A 13,386-nucleotide genomic window follows, 5' to 3' on the forward strand; every position below is an offset into this window, starting at 1 on the left:
TTCTTGAAAACACATCCTGAGGCAGCCTACCTAATCCATTTTCTAGCAAGTTTTCTAGCATTTTCTAGCATTTTCTTTCAAGTTCCTTATTTTTTGTGTGCCAATTTTTCTCAATACACAACAGGATACAGTAATGGGGGCGGATCAATTTGAGAACGTGGGTAGTCTGGGTCTGTTCAGAGAAAAGCTGACACATCAGTCAAAGGCATTCCCCATCACCATCACCACCATCACCGCCACCACCATCATCATCATCATCGTATATCTGCTTATCAGAAAGGCTGCCATCAGCAACGTGCCAAAAATTCTCAGTCTCCAGACTAATTTCATACTTTATTAGGTAATTTTCTTCAAATAGATCTCATTTGAGGACTCATTAAATTAGATTGAAAACAGCCTTGCAGAATGAAAGGCAAAAAAGTAAAAATACATTTTCAAATATTCTGGAATTGCCTGAAATAACGACTCTGCTCCCCCACAGCCCCCTCCCCCCCCCCCGCCTTTAACACACATCCCTTCGAAAGCTTCCTTAAAGAGATAACTAGGGATACATACAGAAGTGAGTTACAGCCGATGGTTACGTCTCATGAATAATTTTAGACTTCCCTTCTTTTCGTGAAGGGTTAATTCAACAAGACAAGTGCGCTGCCCCAATTATCCACCTGAAGATCATCAGAAGTGAAGGTGAGGAAACTTTCAATTGGCTCAACCCCTAAAACGACAGGCAGGCCAAAAAAACCTTCCTATCACGAAGGAAACATGCAACAGACAACTCAATTTTTCAGTGGAACAAAGACCATCAGTTCATTCCTCTACTCCCCCTGCACACTTTTTGGAACTTGGCTAACTATATTGACTCAACATCTCCCATTACAAGAGAAGGTCCAGCGAGTGAAAATGGGTCATCCTCCCTCGAAAGTATGTCTCACACTCAAGGCTTTGGTATCCAAGAACTGAGCTCAAATCCTGAGTCTGCCGCTTAGGGGGTTGTGGAGGTTGGCCAATGTTTCTGTAATGTCAGACTAGTTTTCCAGTTTGTAAAACAACCTGTTGTATTAAATAAGACAAAGCGAATATATGAAACGCTCAGCACAGAGCCCGACACAGTGCCATTCCGTGGCCTCACAGTGCTTCTATAACTGGTAGCGATTAGAGACATTAGAAATACTATCACTTTTCCATTTTCCTATGCCCACGACAAAGACTGGGGTTGGTAAGGACGCACGCGTAGGTAACAGACTTCTACCGAGCTGGGAACAATCTAAAAGTCTATCAAGCAGGGACATTGATGACGAAAATGAATATAGTTAAATGAGGGAATAGCAGCTAAAAGGGGAAAAAAGCAAGAAGGTTTAGGTGTAATGTAACAACATGAACAAGTCTCAAAAGATGGTATCGAATGAAAAATGCGAGTTTCAGGAAGATACTTACGGCCTGATGCCATTTATGTAAATCGCAAACCATAAAATAAAACCATATGTTGCTTGTGGGTATATGGATGTTTGAACATACAAAATAAATAGGAAGCGTCCAAACTCAGGACAGTGGTGCCTCTGACGAAGGCGGGAGGAGGGAGAGACTGTCGGTAGGGGTCAAACGCGGCTACAACTTTATCGGGGACGTTTTTATATTACTTAAAATTCAACAAAGGTTTACTGAGCACCCACTGGGTACCAGGCACTCTTAAGAAAGGATGGGCAGAGCAGTAAATAAGGAATCGGTCTCTGGGCTCCCAGAGTTTATATGCTGGTGTCAAAAAACTACACTGGCAAAAGGAAGGTGCTAATGTGTTAAAAGCTATCTGTTCAGGTTGTTGGGGACATGAGGGTTTGGCATTTTGGGGGGTACTTTTCTGCAATTTCTTAGGAGTTCTTCAAAAAGCTGATTTAGGAACATATCAAAAGTCACTGATCACTTGGTGTTTACGGATTATCTGAACTTATTTGGCAGACGCCCTAACAGAGGCTCGTCTGGGTGGCCAGATACAACCGCCGTGGCCACCTCCTACAGGGACAATGACAAAGGGACCGAGCCGATCATAATACTTTGAAGGCGGGAACTGATCTACTATGACACATGTCTAGAAACTTGAAAGATTCTTAGAACAGCTCGAGTTGTTTTGCACGTGCGAGTGTTTTAATAAGTGTTATGACTGCTCTACCGGGGTTTCGATTTCTGCGATCTCGACGTTCAGGAGCCCCCAAAAACCACATCAAAACAAAAACTTGCCACCACGTCTACCTTCTTCATTTTCTTTACCATGAAACTCACAAATGAGGGATTAAAAAAAAATTAACATGAGCCTTGATGGGGTTTACTCTATTTATAAAAAAATACACAAATGTTTCTGGCAGTTATTTTCGTATTTCCTCCAAACGGCAGCACAGAGATGGGGACTTGATGCTCAGGAACTGGCCTGAAGAAAACAAACCATTTAGTTAGAAAAATAAGGAAATGAGGGGTTTACGTCCAAGCACAGCAATTCAGGCCCATCTGTCCAAAGACCGCAGAGGGGACTCTGGCCGCCACCTTGTCAGCCCCCAACGCGTCTACAAGGATTTCAACTACAGAGAGTCACGGGGTCAAGTATATTTATTTCTTGAAAGAAGTTTAGACCAGGAACAGGAGGGGCTCCGGCAGAAATAAACCCTGTTTACAAGTTAAATCTGGCTCATGTTTCTTTTTGGTGTCCCCTCCCCACCCTGTGTCCCCAGCATCCCCAGGGGAGACAAGGTGAACATCTTCGGATGGAAAGGATAAGCCGGGATTCGTTTTTGTTCGCCTCCAGAGAACCTGACACACAGTGGGCATTCAGTAACTATTTGGTCAATGAATGATGGAACTGAACCCCTGCGTGAACCCAGCACCCCTCCCCCACAACTTAGATTTTCACAGACTAGGTGCAAAGACAAGAGAAAAGGAAGTAATCTATTATAAAGAAGAGTCTTGAAATTTGATAATCTTTCATGAAAAAATTTCCTGCCTGAATACCTTCTCCTACGTCACCACACATGACGGTCACACCTACCAGCAATTCCATAGTGTCCCGTGTATGCACGATGGCCCGTATGCAGATTTCCCCAGTCACCCCCCACCTGCCTGGGGCGCCCCTGCCCTGCTGGATGCAGTATCTAGGGAAGAACTCACCACGATGTGTGCTTAGGTCTCCTCAGTGTGTCTTTGTACCCCGTCCTCCTCTCCCTGCCGCCGATCCTGCCTTTCTTATCCATGATTCTCTCTTGAGTAATTCAGGCCAATTGTTTCACAGACTTCCCCACATTCTCCACTTGCCTGAATGCTTCCTGGGAAATTGATTACGGTCGGCCACTTCCAGCCTGAATGCCACATGGGTGATGTGGTGAACTAATGGCTCAACCACTGCTGGTGGCACCCAGGTCAGCTTGTTCTGCTCTTTGTCACCTAAATTTGGCCACTTCGTGAGGAGAGGACCTCCCAACCTCTCCATTAAAAGGGTACCTTTGTCCTGGGTGGTTAATAAGTCTATGAGGTGATACTTTTGTTTCATGTGGATGACCCCATTTTCAAACCACCATCAACAATCCTTACCTGACTGAATGAACACAGCGAGGACTCCAAAACTGTACTTTCCTACTTCCATCATCATTCCTACATTTGCAAGGTGCCGTTTCCCTGCAAAGACCAACTATTCCTTTAAAAAGTCCTTTGTATCCTCCCCTTTCAATTTCTTAGTACTACTGCAGACTGGTGGATGTTTGAAAATTAATTCTATGTGTCATAAGCTATGACTCTCAGTATTCTTTTTGGTGCTTGGGGTGTTCCAAGGGGGGCCATTTCAATCTGGATTTTGTAGCCTTGGAAATGATCCCATTGGATTTGGAGCCGGTCCTTGCTTTGTGATACAAGACGCCCTAGGCTCACCTCGTGCTTTTTGGTGTATTTTTAAAGCGGATATGGGTAATCCCTGTTTAATGAACAAGGTTACAAAAATTAAATATTTTCTACCAGATTTTCAGCTGAGTCAATGGCCAAGGGGAGACAAACTTTAGTCATTCTTAGATGACTTATGCCCCCAAATATTTAAATAAATAGTAGTCTCGCATTTGTGGTTTAAAAAGTAATTTTTATGCATTTCCATTTTTAAGAGGTTGAGATGGTGCATTTCTATTTTTAAGAGGTTGAGGTTTTTCTCAACGAGAAAAAAAGAGATGCTTAAACCGTTCTATACTGATGGTTGGACAGTAACAGTGTTTAAACTCTAGGGAGAGTAGGGGTATATAAGCCATAGTCCTGACAGATCTGTAATGAATCTGTGTGCAAAGGGGGAAACAATATGCAGAGATTTAGTGAGGCGCTATTTCCCAGTGAACACAACATTAAATCCAGCCATCGACACCACACTTATTAACTTTGATATCCAGAGTCTCATTTCATATTAAAGTTAAAATGGCATCACGGTGTTAAAACAAAACCATTCAGGGAGCAGCACTGGTGAGAGGCTATTGTGAAAATCACAGTCCAGGACTCTTTATACGTTTACATGGTTTGTTTCCTTGTTTTCAAGACCTGCACGGTTGTTCTTTTCGTTTTATTTTTGTGTGTTTTTTTTTTTTTTTTTTGATGGTGAGAAAATTAAAAATCCTTATCTTCCTAACTTGGTCATGATTTCTCCAGGAAACGGTTAATGGCTCACTTTTCATTCATTCTAACTCATCCTGCAACTGATGCCAAGGTGAAGTTTCATACTTGAATGTTTTCTTTAAAAAACAGCTAATAATTTAATACCTTTTTGTTAAGAGCCATCCAAAGAATGCAAGCACTTGGTACTAATTTCAAGCAAGTACCTGACCCTAAGAGCTGGTGTCAGTGCGGCTGGGCAAAGAAGCACGATGCTTATTCACACAAGCACCCACTACATGCCCCTTGTAGCATTATTATAAAAAAGAAAAGTACTTTATTGCACTATGAAGCACAATGTTATTCTAATCGTCATGAAAAGTTGAGTAACATGTTAACTTTTTTAACTGTAAAAGAATGAATAAATAATGAGGGAAAACCCCACCAAGTATTACACTTGAGAGAGCTATTTAAGTCTGGATCTTTGGAAAATCCATGTAAAAATGGAAGGTAAGAAGGACATGGTCAGGGGATTTGAATACTCGCCTTTGGAATGGACATTATGGTTCAGTGACATCAAAATGAATAATTAAAATTGGCCTTGGGGCGCCTGGGTGGCTCGGTTGGTTAAGCGTCCGACTTCAGCTAAGGTCATGATCTCGCGGTCCGTGGGTTCGAGCCCCGCGTCGGGCTCTGTGCTGACCACTCAGAGCCTGGAGCCTGTTTCGGATTCTGTGTCTCCTTCTCTCTCTGACCCTCCCCCATTCATGCTCTGTCTCTCTCTGTCTCAAAAATAAATAAACGTTAAAAAAAATTTTTTTAATTGGCCAAAAAAGCTGAATGTAACACATCTACTCTGTCCACAGAATATTAACTCTACGAAGATAACAAAAATCAACAGTTAATACCACCACCATCCCCGCCACCAAAAACCACATTAAATTCTGTAACAATTTACTGGTTAAAAAAACTTGAGTCAAGTCAGCTTCAGGGGTGCTAATTCAAAGGAATCGGTGATGGTTGGGGGGCCTGGTGCCTTAGGATTCTAGCCGGAGGCCTGCAGTGACCCATCAGCAATCAGGAGATCTGGTTCTTACTGGATCTCGTGGATCTCCAAGCTCTTCTAAGACTGAGTCTTAAAACTCCTTGCCCTAACTCTTCAAACTTCAAGCAGAACTTCAAGTAAAGATGGCTTACCAGCAAACTGTAAAAACCTGACCTAGCTCAGAAACCAAGGTCTCTGTCATGTTCAACTCTGTTTGATTAACCTCCCTTCTGAATGGATTCTGCAGTGAGATTCTCTAAAGAGAATGGATTCTCAAGACCTCTCTCTCTCTAAATTACAGATCGATTTGTTTGGTAGTTATCGGCTTGCAACTTTTGATCACCATTATTAACACACTCTGCTTCCTCTCTGAGGAAATCTGTCAGAAGGCAATCCTGTTTGCCACTTGGGATTTTTTATTGGCTTTGCCTGCATTTTAAAATGGAATTGAGTATTTGCAACGCAAACTATGGTGAACGGTTAGATAAACTGTCTATCAAACACACATCTTCTATGCCACTCGTGCTGTATTATAAACAAAGATGACTGGCTTTCGAAAGCACACGGGCGCTTTCTCCAACATTTAAGGGTTCAGTATCAAATAACCGCATACAGGTGGCCAATTTATTCAGTTTACCTGGGAAGCAGAGGCCACCTAGTGTACGACTAGAAGCATCTCTGAGGTTTTGCTATGGCCATGAGAGAGGATGCTCTCAAGCCTTTTCTCGGAAAGACCTTTGGCCAGGCTGCACTGATCTGTAATTTAGAGAGAGAGAGAGGTCTTGAGAATCCGTTCTCTTTTGAGAATCTCACTGCAGAATCCATTCAGGAGGGAGGTTAATCAAACAAAGTTGAACACGACAAAGACCTTGGTTTCTGAGCCAGACCAGGTTTTTACAGAGTTCGGCATTCGGGGACTTCAATGGAGTACTTGCTCAAGGGCTGAAATAGGTCTGAAGCTGCTTCCAGAGGAAAACTCTGGCTTGGCGGCAGGTGTCGACCCTATCACTCAGCTCTGGTTGGGCGACCCTCTGTCTGAGCAAGAGAAATGGTCACAAAGCTCAATTCTGATCATCCGATGTTGTCTGAAGCTTGCAGCCGTAGCTCCCGAGGCAAAGGCTCCTCCCTTTACCCAGCAAGCAGAACAGCTCGGCGGGCAAGCCTCGCTGGGGACTGATCCTCAACTTTGCTAGAACTTTCTTATGTGTTTTTTTGTACCCCCTTAACTCTGTTCACTCACTTTACCTTTGGATTTCTATTTTAGTAACTACTAAATGTGGCACCTAAAGTAGTTTCTGAAGGAAGGCAGAACATTGATAAATCCAAGAAGCAAATATACGTATCAGGGCACACATTCTAAAGTAAAACATATAGAAGAAATGCAATGCTATCTGGAGCATGGAAGTAATTTTTTTGCATCTAGTTTTCAAGCGTGATTTTCAGTGGAAATGTCAATAGGATCGTCGTCAAAAAATTACCAAGGCCAAAGCTAAAAACCATTTACTTTAAATTTTGATCTTGCTAAGGAATAGACTTGCAAGAGACGTTTGACTCCAGCCCTGGCAGATGGGAAATCCTTAAATACCAAATTCCAGCAGCGACGGTCTCCTCTGGGGCACGTTTGGGGAAACCAAGAATTTGGAAAGGCCGACTTTGCTCTGAATTTCCACACGAGAGCTGAAGAGTGAAGACGCACTCTAGTATCCCTCCACTATCCCTCCCGTATCCCAGAGTCACATCTGAACACCGAGGCCTTCAAGTGCAGCCTCCGTTCACTTAGATGGTCCAAAGCACCAGGCAGAGCCCTGCACTGGTGTCCTTTCCTCAGTCCACCGACAGGAAGAACGAAATCCTGTGAGGACAGAAATGCCAGTCATGGAGACACTGCCCACCAAGCTGTTGGTGTGAAACCCTTGTGCATGGGCTCTTCCTCATCCCAACCTCTCTAGCCTCACCTGCCAGTGACCCGGGCCAGCCTGAAGACCAGGGATCCAGCAGAGAGGGCACGGACTTGGGAATCAATGCTGAGAAGATAAGATTGGATAATGCGGTGGAGGGGCTGGAGGGCTTCCTAGGCTAAGAGGGTCAAGGAAAATGTCTAAGAAACAGGCGGTTGGGTTGAGACCTGGGCGGTGGGAAGAAAGTAGCTGTGGGAAGATCTGGTGAGGGGTGTTCCAATCGAACAACAGCTGAGACGGGAAGCCAGGCGAGTTCTAGAGAAAAGCAGTAAGGGCCACAGTGGCTGGAGGGAAGTGAACAAAGGGGGAGAGAGCAGAACCAGGGGGAGAGAGAGAGAGGCAGGGGTCTTGCAGACCATGAGGAAACTATATCTATTCTGGGTGCAATGGGAAACCATCAGAGGGTGTCACCTAAGACACCAGAAAGGTCCTGGGAGGAGGGGCAGGGGCTGGCGGGTAAGGTTGATGTCTCGCGTCAGGACGAGGCACGCATGGGGGTGGGGGTAGGGGGCGCGAAGGCTCTGTTTTGGACTCACTGAGACATCAGATGGCAAGTAAGAGGTTGAACACACAAGCCTATAGTTAGAGGTAAAATGAGATACACGTCATGAACGTAGGAAGAAAAGGGGTCAGAGCCGGGGATCCTGTAAGCATGTCTACACCTCAGCTGCACACATGGGCCACCAGCTCACCTGGCTGCTGAGCCCAGTCACATCCACAGTCCCAACTGGACAGCTCAGTCGGGGCCTTGCTGGCACCTCAACTCAGCACATCCACTTCTGTCAAGACCTGCCGTTCTCGCGTATTCCCCAGCTTCAGAGACTCCCTGCTACCTTAAAAACAAACAATAAATTGGGGCGCCCAGGTGGCTCAGTCGGTTGAGCGTCCGACTTCAGCTCAGGTCACGATCCCCCAGTCTGTGAGATCGAGCCCCGCGTCGGGCTCTCTGCTGTCAGCGCGGAGCCCGCTTTGGATCCTCTGTTCCTCTATCCCTCCCCTGTCTCCACTTGTGCTCTCTCTCTCAAAAGTAAAGTATATTTAAAAAAATTTTTTAGAGAAAGAAAAATATATATATAAACAAGCCAACCCTTTGCAGGACCCACAAGATTCTGTGATAAGGGCTCCAGCCTCCTCAGCCCCTACCCCTTGTCCCCACTATACCCAAACACTACATAGGTCCTCGGTCTACGACGTTCCGTCCCTGCTCTGAACCTCTGTGTGCTGCTTTCTCTGCTAAATTTACTTACTCACTTTCCTCCCAGTCAACTTTTCTCTCAGATGCCATCTCTCGCTGTAGCAACAGTCCTGAGGGCCTACTATGTGCCAGGCGTGACGCTCAGAACCTTCCTCCGGGACGCCTTCCTTGGCAACACCCCTCCCCCAGGCTGGGCTGGGCCCCCCTTCTCTGCACCTTCCACAGCAAGTTGCACGCTCCGTCAGAGCCCCCTCCCACCATACCTAATATTTCACTGCATTAATGCACAGCCACCTCAAGCCAAAAATGAGCTGAGACCCGTTTAGAACGGCAAGATGCAGGGGGAAAAAACAGAGTGAATCAGGACTAAGAAGAAAATAATAAAGCTCGACTGAAGGCTGAAAACAACCAACTATATTTCTTCAGACCCTGAACCCTTTTTTTTTTAGGTCAAGTGTACATGGAGCTCTGAGGCCCTCAACCAGAGTTAGGCATAAGCCACGGAGCACCTGATGGTGTTCCTGAGACCCACAGCACACCCCGGTGGTGTTCCAGAGACCCACAGCAAATCAGCGGCTCAGGATTTTCACGATCCTTGATAAAGACCCGCATTTTCTTCTGCACGTACTTGTCACGAAGGCATCTGGGGATGAGGTGAACAGGGACCTCGACGTGTACGGGGGACACGTCCAACACGTATGTGGTAACAAGGTTTATGTTATGTTATGTATGAGATGAGAAATACTTCTGTCTCCTCCCTGGGCACTTTTGGCACCAACCACCTTGTTCTAGCATTTTCCTGCCCTCCATTCCTGGGTTGGCAAGCCCCCTTTAAGGACTGCTCACCTTCTTGTTCTTTACACAGACACACACACACACACACACACACACACACACACACACACACAGTATCTGAAGACACTGTTTTCTACGAATCGAATGTTGTTTCCTTCATCCTGCAGGGATTTGGTCTTTGTTTTCCACTGGCAAGCACTGATCGTTTGGAGCTTTCCGACAGGAGAGACGTTGTTGAAACAAACGTCCACATTCACTGTGTACTCTGCAAACATGAGGTTTCTAAGGGCTTCAAAGTGGGACTGATTCTAGAGCAATTATTTTATCTAATACCGGTTCTACTGTACTATCCCCAGGAGCTCCTAAATCTGTGATTGCTTGTAAGGGACTTAACTAGTTAGGACTTTACTTAAAAAAATGTCCTGTTTAAGGGGAAGTATAAATCCACATCTCTATCATCCACAAACACACACAAACACATGAACAATGCAAGGTTTTTGTTTGTCTCATCAATCCGCAGGCTATCAGAGTCATTTGCTTAATTTCACTCATGAGGGAAACCAAAATTATCTTTTCTAATCATCACCGCATGTCAGAGTTAAGCTCATAAGAATCATCGTATCCACTCTGCAAATCAGATGCCCAGCAAGTGGATGCTGATCTTGGAACGCCCTGACTCGTCACAACTAGTTAATGTTCTAAGCCGTTTTATGGGGGGGATTCATTAAGTCCTCCCCATATTTTCCCCCAGGAGTTCGGTTCATCCTGGGAGCTGTGGGGCTTTTCTGTTAGCTACAGGGAGAAGCAGGGGGTCCTCGTCGCCCCAGGAATGGCCGTAGACAGGAGGGGTGTCACAGGGATTTCCCACGGGGTCTCCTTTGTCTCTTGGGGGTTCCTGAGGGTGGTCGGTGTTGTGTGTTGGGCTTTCTTAAAAAGGTGTATGGGGCAGATCTCTAGGAAGCTTCCCGGAATATGGCCTCTGCAAACAGTATTCCTACCAGCTAAAAATGAAAAGATTAAGAAATCCCCGTGGATCCCCAGGGAACAGTGACCTCTATGGGGATTTGCGGGGTGCCTCTGGCATTTCCACAAAGGCCCACCACAAAAATTACTAGACACTCTGAGGAATCTTCAACACCCATTCTGGCTGAGCTATGCAGGCTGTACTTAGTTTTGCAAGCCACAATTTGGAAATCAAGAGGTTTTTGTAGGTTGCATTCTAGTGATTAAAATAGGTTAAATCTCCATTTTCCAAAGCGATATCATTAAGAAAATGACATTACAGAATACATAAAATTATAAGAGGAAACTGACAACTAGCACTTGAACAACTTCCTGCACATACTTAACATGAGCGCAACTAATTTAAATGAGATAGGGACTCGGTAACCTGCCTTTGGCAGTAAGAGATGACTTCCAACTAGTAACTGCTGGTACTTGACGGTGAGGTGATCTGCTTTTAAAAAGTAGTATTTTGACCAAGACAAATGGATCTTCGCTACATTTTAAATCGTATTTAAAAGCTTAAAAATCGTATGTTAGAATTCAAGGCTGAATTTGTTAAGGGAAGATAATGTATTTTGTCATTGAAAAAAAGGATTCACGAGATGTACTCCATAATAATTCAAGCCTTTTAAAACTCTTTTCCTAGGAAATAGCAGTCAGGAGATGAACTGCTCCCCTGCATGAGTATCTTTTGATTTAAAACTGGTATGACGCTCATTAGAATAATTGAAAGAATTATATACAATTAGTGAGCGAGTTACGCCAAGGAGCAGACACTGGCTCTCTACCCACTTGGCACACTATCGTGAACCCTGAGCTTCCGCGGTTTTTATAAAGGTAGCAGACTATAGACAGGGACAGATCTTGAGAAATAACTGATCAATAGAATGCGAACCACATCCTTCAATATCCCAAAGGCCGAAGACAAAGTGAAATTGAAAGAGACAGCTGGGAATAGGGATTTCCTAGGAGCACCTGATTGCAGGGAAAAAACAGATGGTCTACGGACAATAAAGAGGCTAAATACACATTTCAGCATGACATGGAAGCTGTGTGCAAAGGGATGATAAGCATCTAGGAAAGCTAATTAATCACTGTCACCAACAAAATAAAGCATGGAAAGGCAAGGGATATTCCAGGTAAGTCCAAAGTGGGCAGAGTCATTTCCAACAATTGAGTGTATCAGCTTTTTCTTTTAACGTTTATTTATTTTTGAGAGGCACAGAGAGACAGAGAGCAAGCTGGGGAGGGGCAGAGAGAGAGGGAGACACAGAGTCGGAAGCAGGCTCCAGGCTCCGAGCTGTCGGCACAGAGCCTGACGCGGGGCTCGAACTCACGAACTGAGAGATCATGGCCTGAGCTGAAGTCGGACGCTTAACCGACTGAGCCACCCAGGTGCCTCTTGACAAAGCTGTTTTCATTAACGGTTAAAAACTGTACAGGGTGCCTGGGTGGCTCAGTCGCTCAAGTGTCTGGCTTGGGCTCAGGCCATGATCTCTCGGTTCGTGAGTTCGAGCCCCGCGTCGGGCTCTGTGCCGACAGCTCGGAGCCTGGAGCCTGCTTCCGACTCTGTGTCTCCCTCTCTCTCTGCCCCTCCCCTGCTTGCTGTCTCTCAAAAATAAATAAACATTAAAAAAAATTTAAAAGAGGGGCGCCTGGGTGGCTCAGTCGGTTAAGCGTTCGACTTCGGCTCAGGTCATGATCTCACAGCTCGTGACTTCGAGCCCCGCGCTGGGCTCTGTGCTGACAGCTTGGAGCCTGGAGCCTGCTTCGGATTCTGTGTCTCCCTCTCTCTCTCTCTGCCCCTCCCGTACTCACACTCTGTCTCTCTCTCTCTCTCTCTCTCTCTCTCTCTCTCTCTCTCAAAAATAAACATTAAAAAAATTTAAAAGAAAAACTGTAGGCTTACATTATGGTCATACAGCACACGTCTTTCATTTGTGTTTGTTTCTGTTCACATACTAATTTAATCTGGAATTAGTAAGCAGATATTTTACATCAAGCAATCTCACTTAGGATTTGATTTTGGATATAAGACATATACCGTATATGACATCCATATACTGATTCTAGTAGACTGGTTAAACACGCAGACTGTGATACCCAAATCTGCCTTTGGGTGGCCTCAGGTAACTTGGACAAGGTACTTAACTCTTCCATGCCTCAGTTTCCCCACTTGTTAAACACAAGATATTCATGATATTTATCATTCACAGCTTGCTGTGAGGACCAAACTAGTTACTATTCACAGAGAGCTTAGAATAATAGCACCTAGCACATTTTAAGTACTACATACACCTGAGTGTTAAATAAATGAAGACGATGACTTTTTAAGCCATCTGATTTTGTCTGAAGTAAAGCAACATCAGATCCCTGGGGCTATGAGAGTGGACACCGGCTGGAAAAAGTCAGCAGGTTATTCTAGTAATTCTTGTTCCACCCGGGCCCTCCCCATCCCCCATGACACCCATGACTTGAACGAGATCACTTATTACTTTCTTTCTAGCTAAAAGAAAAAGAAAAAAAAGATGATTATTTGATTGAAAACGTTTTTCTAACTCTGCCCTTTTATTTAAAGAAAACTGCCTTTTCCTTCAACAACTGCTAAGTTAAGGCTGATTAGCAGGTCTCAGGCATTCCCCCAGCAGCCAAGGGGCCTCTCAATCCATTCACTCACCCTTATTTCAACCCTCACTTAGTCAAAGAGTAAGTTTAAGAAATCAATCATTTACATTATCGTTTCCATCTCCAAAAAGGCAATCCCTCAACTAATATAAATTTCTACCTCTAAT

General features: G+C 44.7%; 1 protein-coding gene across 15 annotated transcripts in view; it reads right to left on the reverse strand.

The window, feature by feature from the left end:
* CARMIL1 (capping protein regulator and myosin 1 linker 1) overlaps nt 1–13,386 on the reverse strand; it is a 310,815-nt gene that overhangs the window by 47,127 nt on the left and 250,302 nt on the right. The gene's annotated exons all lie outside the window — the stretch shown is intronic.

This window comes from Felis catus, chromosome B2 (assembly GCF_018350175.1).
Source record: "Felis catus isolate Fca126 chromosome B2, F.catus_Fca126_mat1.0, whole genome shotgun sequence".
NCBI lineage: Eukaryota > Metazoa > Chordata > Mammalia > Carnivora > Felidae > Felis > Felis catus.